Here is a 7,720-nt window from a genome sequence, read left to right on the forward strand (position 1 = left end):
CCTGAAAATTCTGGAGTGGGAAAGCCTATACATCTAAACCTCATAACAAAATCACATTATCTAAGCACCTTATTTACACAAATAGCATCAAACCCACTTTTTGGACTACAACTCCCAGGATGCCCCAGCCAGCATGGCTAATAGCCATGCTAGCTGAGGAATCCTGGATGCTGTAGTCCTAAACTAAGCTTTCCAAGTTCTGGTTTAACAAACTGTTTATGCTCTTCCGCTCATCTTCTGTTCTGACTAAGAGAGGCTCATGTAGTTAAAGAAAGGGAATGATATTTACTGCACTTTAAAGAGAAATACATATTTTGACTCCTGGATTGTTTATTACTTGAAAAAGACCCACCTGGATAGGAGTAACACTCTACCTTGCCAGGGTACACTGGCTTATGGTAAGCTCATTTCTTCATCCCTTGGAAGTAACTCTTCACAACGCACACTTCCAGTGTCTAGGCAGAGTTGCAAACATTGAGGGTTTGTATCAAATTATGGAAGTAAACAGTGAATGAGCACAGAGTTAAAGTGCACATGCATCTGTCCAAAAAAGGAGGAGTAAGTAAGAAGAACTGGCATACTCTCTGCAATGATACAATCAGTCATCTGCAATATTAAGCATGTGAATTTTTTTAACAACAAAATACAACTTATACATATTGGACAAGTTTAAGTTATACACCTTTAAATTTCCCTCCATTTCTGAACCTGAATATATGTTGTGTGTTGGGGCAATCATCAAGTATAATTGGGGAAAGCAACAAATGAAGAAGGGGGGGTGCCATGAAAAGAGTTCAAGATTCTATCTAGGTCTATGTAAGCGCTATTCCAATACTATCTAGCCTATAAAGACTATACTGTACAGTACTGTACTATAAAGACTAGCAAGATGGTATTCTGAAGAACATACATAACTCAGAAACAGTACATGGATATGTATTAAGATGGATAATGGAATGGAAACCCAACAACAGCCACATTTCCTAGATGAATGCTCTGTACTAACACAGGTATCGTACTTTGACTATCTTAGAGTAACTCCTATACCAAAGCTACACTGCATGCACATAAAAAGATGGCATGTAAAAATTCAATGCTTGCAACACCTATTAAAAAACAAATGACCCAGGGCACACCTGTTTGTAGACATCATACAGCCTGTCCCACATAAACACTGTACAGATATTCTCAATAAATGCATACCTTTTGCAGACACATACTGACCAACTATTTGCTAATTGAGTCCAACTAACAATAAGTAAATGTGCATAATCTGTGGAAAATCATGCATAGAAGTAGGCAAGTCACCGAAGCAGGAAGGAGGCGTGATCAGAATATGGAGTTGTACACTAGGAGGATATACCATATGGAGGGCAGGCACATAAAATGATATATGCAGCACTATTAAAGGTAACACCAAAAGCCTGGTTGCCAAATAATATATGTATCATGGGATATGAACATATCATGAAGGTTTATAGGATTTCTAACTGTTAGATTATTATTATGGGCAGGCAACAGGCAGAGCTTTGTGATAGTTTGTGATGCTGTACAAACATACAGCTTAATAATAGGGGCATCCTACAAAGTTTCTGGTCTTTAGTGATGTGAAGATTGGTTTCACCCACAGCTTCACCCTTGGCCATGTTGGCTGGGGGATTCTGAGACCTATAGTCCAAAAAAGTAAATTTGCCAAAGTGAGGAAGAGCCTCAATGACCTGCAAAGCACCTTGTCCTTTCTCCTTAGTATTTGAAGGTATACATATTATGCAAAACACAAGCAAATCCGTATTATATACACAAGTAGTAGAACTCAGCTTCTCCTGACACAAAATTTGAATAGTCTTCCAACTTGTTCTTTTTTTAAAAAAATACAGACTGCACACAATTCCAGCAACAGGCCACTCTCTGACACTCTCAGGCCACCTCCAAAATACTCTCTTGGGCGCCATGCATGAAATTATTCCAGAAAGCATTAACTGTATTGTACTTGTAATACTGTGTATATGCATTCACACACGATTACAGTGAAAGCAAAACTGCATGCGGCGGGGAGTATATGTAAGCCTCAGGTACTTGTGCAGTAGCAAAATGTCATTTATGAAAAAAGAACCGTATAGATTTCCATCATCTATGAGAGACAAAGCATGCACACTGAATGCCACTGCCCTACACTCTAAGAGAATCAGAAAAGCAACAAACCTGAGGTGGTTTGTGGTTGGGGAGGATGAAGACTAAGAGCACAGATTGAAGACATGAATAAGAATGATGAAGGAGGTCAAGAAACCTAAGCTCACTCTGGAAAAAGCAATGGACATTATACCCTTCACAAATCCAGGAGAGGAGGCACAAGGCCAGCCCACTGTACAATCCTGTCACCAGCTATTTTGTTTTCTCAAATCTGACTTGTAAACACTCAGCCTGAGGTACCAAATGATCACCTTCAGGCAACTACTCTACAAGGCTTTTGTAAACTGGGAAATATTTTTCTTCTCTCTTAGGACACTAGTGTGCCTGCAAATATTAAATATTTGTGCTGAGGCAGGTTGATACAAATGTTGTTGGCTAGTAACATTTTATAGGCTTATTTCCAAGGCTAATTCAATAAGCCATTTGCTGACACAGTCACAAAATCAAACTATCACACACCCAGCGGTTGAGGGAGCAGGGCCTCAAGCCCACATGGAAAATATGCCCCCCAACATGGAAGCCCTCCTTTGTCCAAAACACACAGCAAAAATAATCCAGTTTGAGACCTCTTTAACCATCTTGGTTCAATGCTAGGAAATTCTGGGAACTGTAGTTTTGTGAGACATTTAGCCTTTTCTTTCAGTGCCACAATAAACTACAATTCTCAAGATTCCCCAGCCAGGGCAGTTAAAGTAGTTTCAAACTGGATTAATTTTGCAGTGTGTTTGGGACCACAGTCAACCTTAGATAGGTAAAGTCTTGACAGATGGGGACAGATGGGAGAAGAGTGATGTGACAGAAATGTATTCTGCACATACTCAGAAACAAACTTCCTTGCTGTTGTTGTGTGCCTTCAAGTCTCTGACTCTTTCAAAATTATTTCCAACAGAGACTGTGCACTATGCATCACAAAAGCACACCTGTGCTTTCAAAAGGAAAGAAAGGCCTGTTACAGACAGCCAAAATAAAGCTGCTTTGAGTCACAGTGGAGGTATGGTGTTTCAATGATGCATGTGTCCTAAGTGTCCAGAAGCCACACCAAAGCCACACTCCAGTCCTTAGGGCTGGAGCGTGGCTTTGGTGCGACCTCTGGACTCTTAGGACGCATTCATCATTGAAACACCATATCTCCACTGTGACTTGAAGCAGCTTTATTTTGGCTGTCTGTAGCAGGCCACAGTAATTTCAATTAACTAAACAATCCTCCTCTGCCACACACAAAATACATATGCACACACTCTCTTTAGAAGGCAGCAAATAAACAAAAGGAAAGTGCAAGAGAAACACTAGACAATGAAATGTTAGGTTTTAATGATACATTAGGCCAAATCCTCACTTGGCCATGAAAACCCACTGAGTGACCTTCGGCCCCACCTACACTCTCTCATCCTCAGAGAAAGGCAAATCTCCTCTGAACAAATCTTGTCAAGAAAACCCCGTGATAAGGTCATCTTAGTGTACCATAGATTGCAATAACAACAGGCCAAGAATTCTCGAACTTTTATCTAATTCTGAACCTCCAGAAGGCATCCAACAACTTTCCAAGGCTCCTCAAATGTAACTGATCCATAATAAAAATGGGTCCTCTCTCGGCAGCCTTTAGCCCAGTGGTGGAGTGAAGGAGGAAGATGATGCTTTAGGGAGACAAGCTGAGGAGAAGCCAAGCACCTGTAAACACTGGAAGATGACTCTTTCAAGGGAGACAATACATATGAGAAAATAAGATGCATGTAGCCTTCTGCTTTGCTTCACATATGCCTCCATGTGCATATTTACAGTGAAGATGAATACATTCAGGTAGTCTCAGTCTAATTTCTTGGCCTATCTAAAAATACAAGACCATGTCTAAGGTCAGGTCCGCCACAGTACTCCCTCATGAGCTCTCTCAAGTCAAGAACTCTTGCAGTGGACTATCAGTTGCCTCATTTCTACATACACAGATGCTCAGTTTTAGATTCCTTCTACAGAAAAACTCCGGAGTCTTGTGCCTAAGAAAATCCCATGTTTCCTAGTGACCCTGCCATCCTGAGTATACATTTTGCCTTTTCCATGGTTCTGTTGTTGTGTGCGTGCAAGTTCCTTTAAGTCACCTGTTGACTTACAGTGACCCCATGAGTTTCACAGAGTTTTCTTAGGCAAGGAATACTCAAGAGGTGTTTTTGCCAGTTCCTTCCTCTGAAATATACCCTACAGCACCTGGCATTCATTGGCAGACTTTCATCTGAGTACTAACTAGAGCTGACCATGCTTAGCTTCCAAGATCAGATGGGATCTGGTGCCGTTTAGGCCAGTTCTGTAGTTATTTCTAAATAAATCCATTGTATGGTCCCTATGGAAATATGGACCATAGGTAGTATTCTTTCATTTAAACCTACATGTACTGGCAAAGTTTGCACACCAAAAGGACTAGCACTCTAGGACTGTACCAACCAGACCATAAATCGCTGGTGTGTAACAATGCGTGCATGTGTGTCAAATAAGCAGTTAAAATGTATAGAAATCAGATGGATACTGACCACATGGAACACATGCATACAGTCATGATCAGTGTCATGTTCAAATAAAAACTCAGGTTACTGCCTTTGTAACCATGTAACAAGCATAAATGGTTGATTCAAGAATGTCTTGTCGACACAAAGGTGCAGCTTTAGGAGACGGGATCAGGGTCATTTTTATATCCACACAAATCCACCTAAGGAGTAGAAGAAGATGCTTAACAATAACACAAAGGTGTGGGGCAAGTGGAAGTCATACAGCATACAGTCCTCCCCAACCCATATAAACAACCATCAAGATAGGGAAGGAAAATGAAGAAGAAATTTGGTCTTTGGTGCCAAAAGATGAAATTTTGGACACTGTAGGAAATGAGAAGAGCACTGGATAAGAGTGAAGGATATTCCAACTCTCCCACATTCTTCAGAATTGAGATAGGGACTGTGGGGCCCTTCAGATGTTGCAGGATTGCAGCTCTCAACCAATTTAATTGACAGCCAATGTGATGGAAGCTGAAGTACAACACGGTCTTGAGGGCCACAAGTTAGAGTTCAAGCAGGATCTGAGCTCCAGAACCTCTGACTCATGCAGGGAAGGGAAGAACAGGAGCTAGTAGGCCCATGAGAGCTAGCATTCTTGGGTTTTTCAGGAAGAGATCAAGATCTAACATATCAGAACCAAAGTCCAAATGGATATGAGGGCTTGGGATACCTGGGTTATCCAAAAGGGGAAGAGCCAAGCAACTGATCTGAGGGATGCCTTATTTTCTGGGAAAAGTAACAGGGTGTTTATGCATGAACAAACAATGGGGAGAGAAACCATGCAGTTACAAGAGTAGCCAACACTCTCTCACCTTTTTCTGGTGAGTGGGATAGACCTGTAGTTAGTGCAACTGCCCCACACAGATATTTTCCCCTTCCTAATACTGGAAAAAAGCACCTCACAGGATGAGATCAAGTATGAGGTTCAAGTACGAAATCAAAAGGCACCATCCTTGTTCGCTAGGCCTATTACTACCGAGTTCTTGGTTATTTTCCATCCTTTCTGTTTTTTCTCCATAACTGATAGACTTCCAGGAATAACCCACACCAACCATAGAGGGTAAGTATCCTGGTTTACAAGCACAGCATATAAAGCAAGTCACAAGGCCTGCAGGCCTGCTTCTGTGCCTTATTCCACAAGGGACTGGATGGAAATAACCAGGGATCCTCAAGACCTGTATTCCCCTTGGGAAACCTCTGCACATGGCCATCATCACCTCAACCACCTTGGCACAAAGAGTTATCCTGTATGCTACAATGTCCAAAACCAATACACACACAAGGCAACAATCTGCACCCTTCTCACCCCTTGTATGCAGGGTGGGGCTGGGAAAATATAGACAAGTCACCCTATAGGTAAATCAGGGAGTCTGACCCCTTGCTAAGTCCTTCCTGAACCAGGAGAGAGCACAGGCCCTGCACAGACCTCAACAGCTTTTATCACTGGAATTCATCACCTTGCGAATGGTGAAATTGGAAAGATGTCCTCAAATGCCCAGTGTCTGAATCAGTTCTTTCCAGTTCTGAATGTGGAGGCATCCCCCAAAGTGTGCTGGGTATTCCCTGCCCCAAAGCACAGAGCAAGGGCATGTTAGGCAGTATCAACACCACTTTAACTGCCACAGCTCCATGCTATGGAATTCTGGGAACTGTGTAGTTTGTTGCGGCACCAGAGCTTTGTGAGTGGGAAGGAGAAATGTCTCCCAAACCCACAAATCCCAACAAACTACAGTTCCCAGAATTCCATAGCACGGGGCCCGTGGCAGTTAAAGGTCTGAAACACACTATAGAAATAACCCAGTTTGAGATTGCTTTAATTGCCCTGGCTTAGTGCTAGGGAATGCTGGGAACTGTAGTTTGACAGAGGATAAATGTCTCTCAAAAAACTACAGTTCCCAGGATTCCTTACCACTGAGCTGGGGCAGTTAAAGTGGACTCAAACTGGATGATTTCTGCTGTGTGTCTTGGACCAAATTTGTATCTAACCAGATTACTTCTGCAGTGTGGATGCAGCCTTACCTTTCATCTGGAAGAAATGCAAGATAACTGACCTTCTTGCTTCCATAGGTTCAAGGGTCTCCTCCACTGGGCACCTCTGCATGCGTACATGTATACATGCATGCATGCCACAGACACCCCTAAAAAGAGACCCCTAAAGCCCTCACACTTAAATATACACGTGTGTGTGTGTGTGTACACAGTTGTCTCTCCACATTTGCAGCTTTGACTTTTGTGGCTTTGATTATTCACAGATTTTATTAATATGTTCTTTCTAGGAACATATAGGACTTCCAGCGCAACTCTGTGGTCAAATTTAACCAAAAGTCGCAGTGAAGGAGCTAGAGGTTCCCAGAGAGAACACTCCACTAGGCCTTTGTAGCTCCTCCACTGCAACTCTATGGTCAGTGTCTGGCAGATGCTGACCCCAGAGTTGCATTGGAGGACCTAGAGAGGTGTCCTCTCAGGTAAAGGCAGAGTGTTTTTGTTATTTGCAGTTTTGCTACATTCATGGGGGTCCTGTGCCCCTACCCTAGAGAATGTGGTGGAGGGACGAGTGTATGTGTGTGTGTATATACATATATGTGTATATATGTATGTATGTGTGTGTATATATGTCTGTGTGTGTGTCTCTTATCTGACTCCTCCTCACCTGCCCAGACTCCAGACCTTTCCTCCCTGCAGAGACTGTGACACACAGAAGGAGAGCCAGAAACAACAGAGGACCCCCTTCCCTTCCCTTCCCTCCCCTTCTCCTGGCCTCTGAAGCCTAGGCCTCCTCCTCCTCCTCCTCCTTCTCCCTCCCCCCACAAAACCCCCCAAACCACCCCAAAAGGTCCCAACCTTCGACCCCAAAGAAAAGAAGAGCAGCCACCACCACCAGAGCCCCCCCTGCCCTCCCTGTCCCCTGACCCCCGCCTCCTGAGGCCCAAAGGAAGGAAGGAGAAGGAGAGGGAGAAGGCCTCCTTCCAGGGCCCAGGAGGAGGAGGAGAGGGGAA

The 7,720-nt window shown here is 43.2% G+C and overlaps 1 protein-coding gene across 1 annotated transcript in view; it reads right to left on the reverse strand.

The window, feature by feature from the left end:
- The window catches only part of PRR12 (proline rich 12), a 40,134-nt gene that overhangs the window by 31,801 nt on the left and 613 nt on the right, over positions 1-7,720 (reverse strand). The window lies entirely within an intron of this gene.

Source organism: Sceloporus undulatus, chromosome 6 (assembly GCF_019175285.1).
Source record: "Sceloporus undulatus isolate JIND9_A2432 ecotype Alabama chromosome 6, SceUnd_v1.1, whole genome shotgun sequence".
Classification (NCBI taxonomy): Eukaryota; Metazoa; Chordata; class Lepidosauria; order Squamata; family Phrynosomatidae; genus Sceloporus; species Sceloporus undulatus.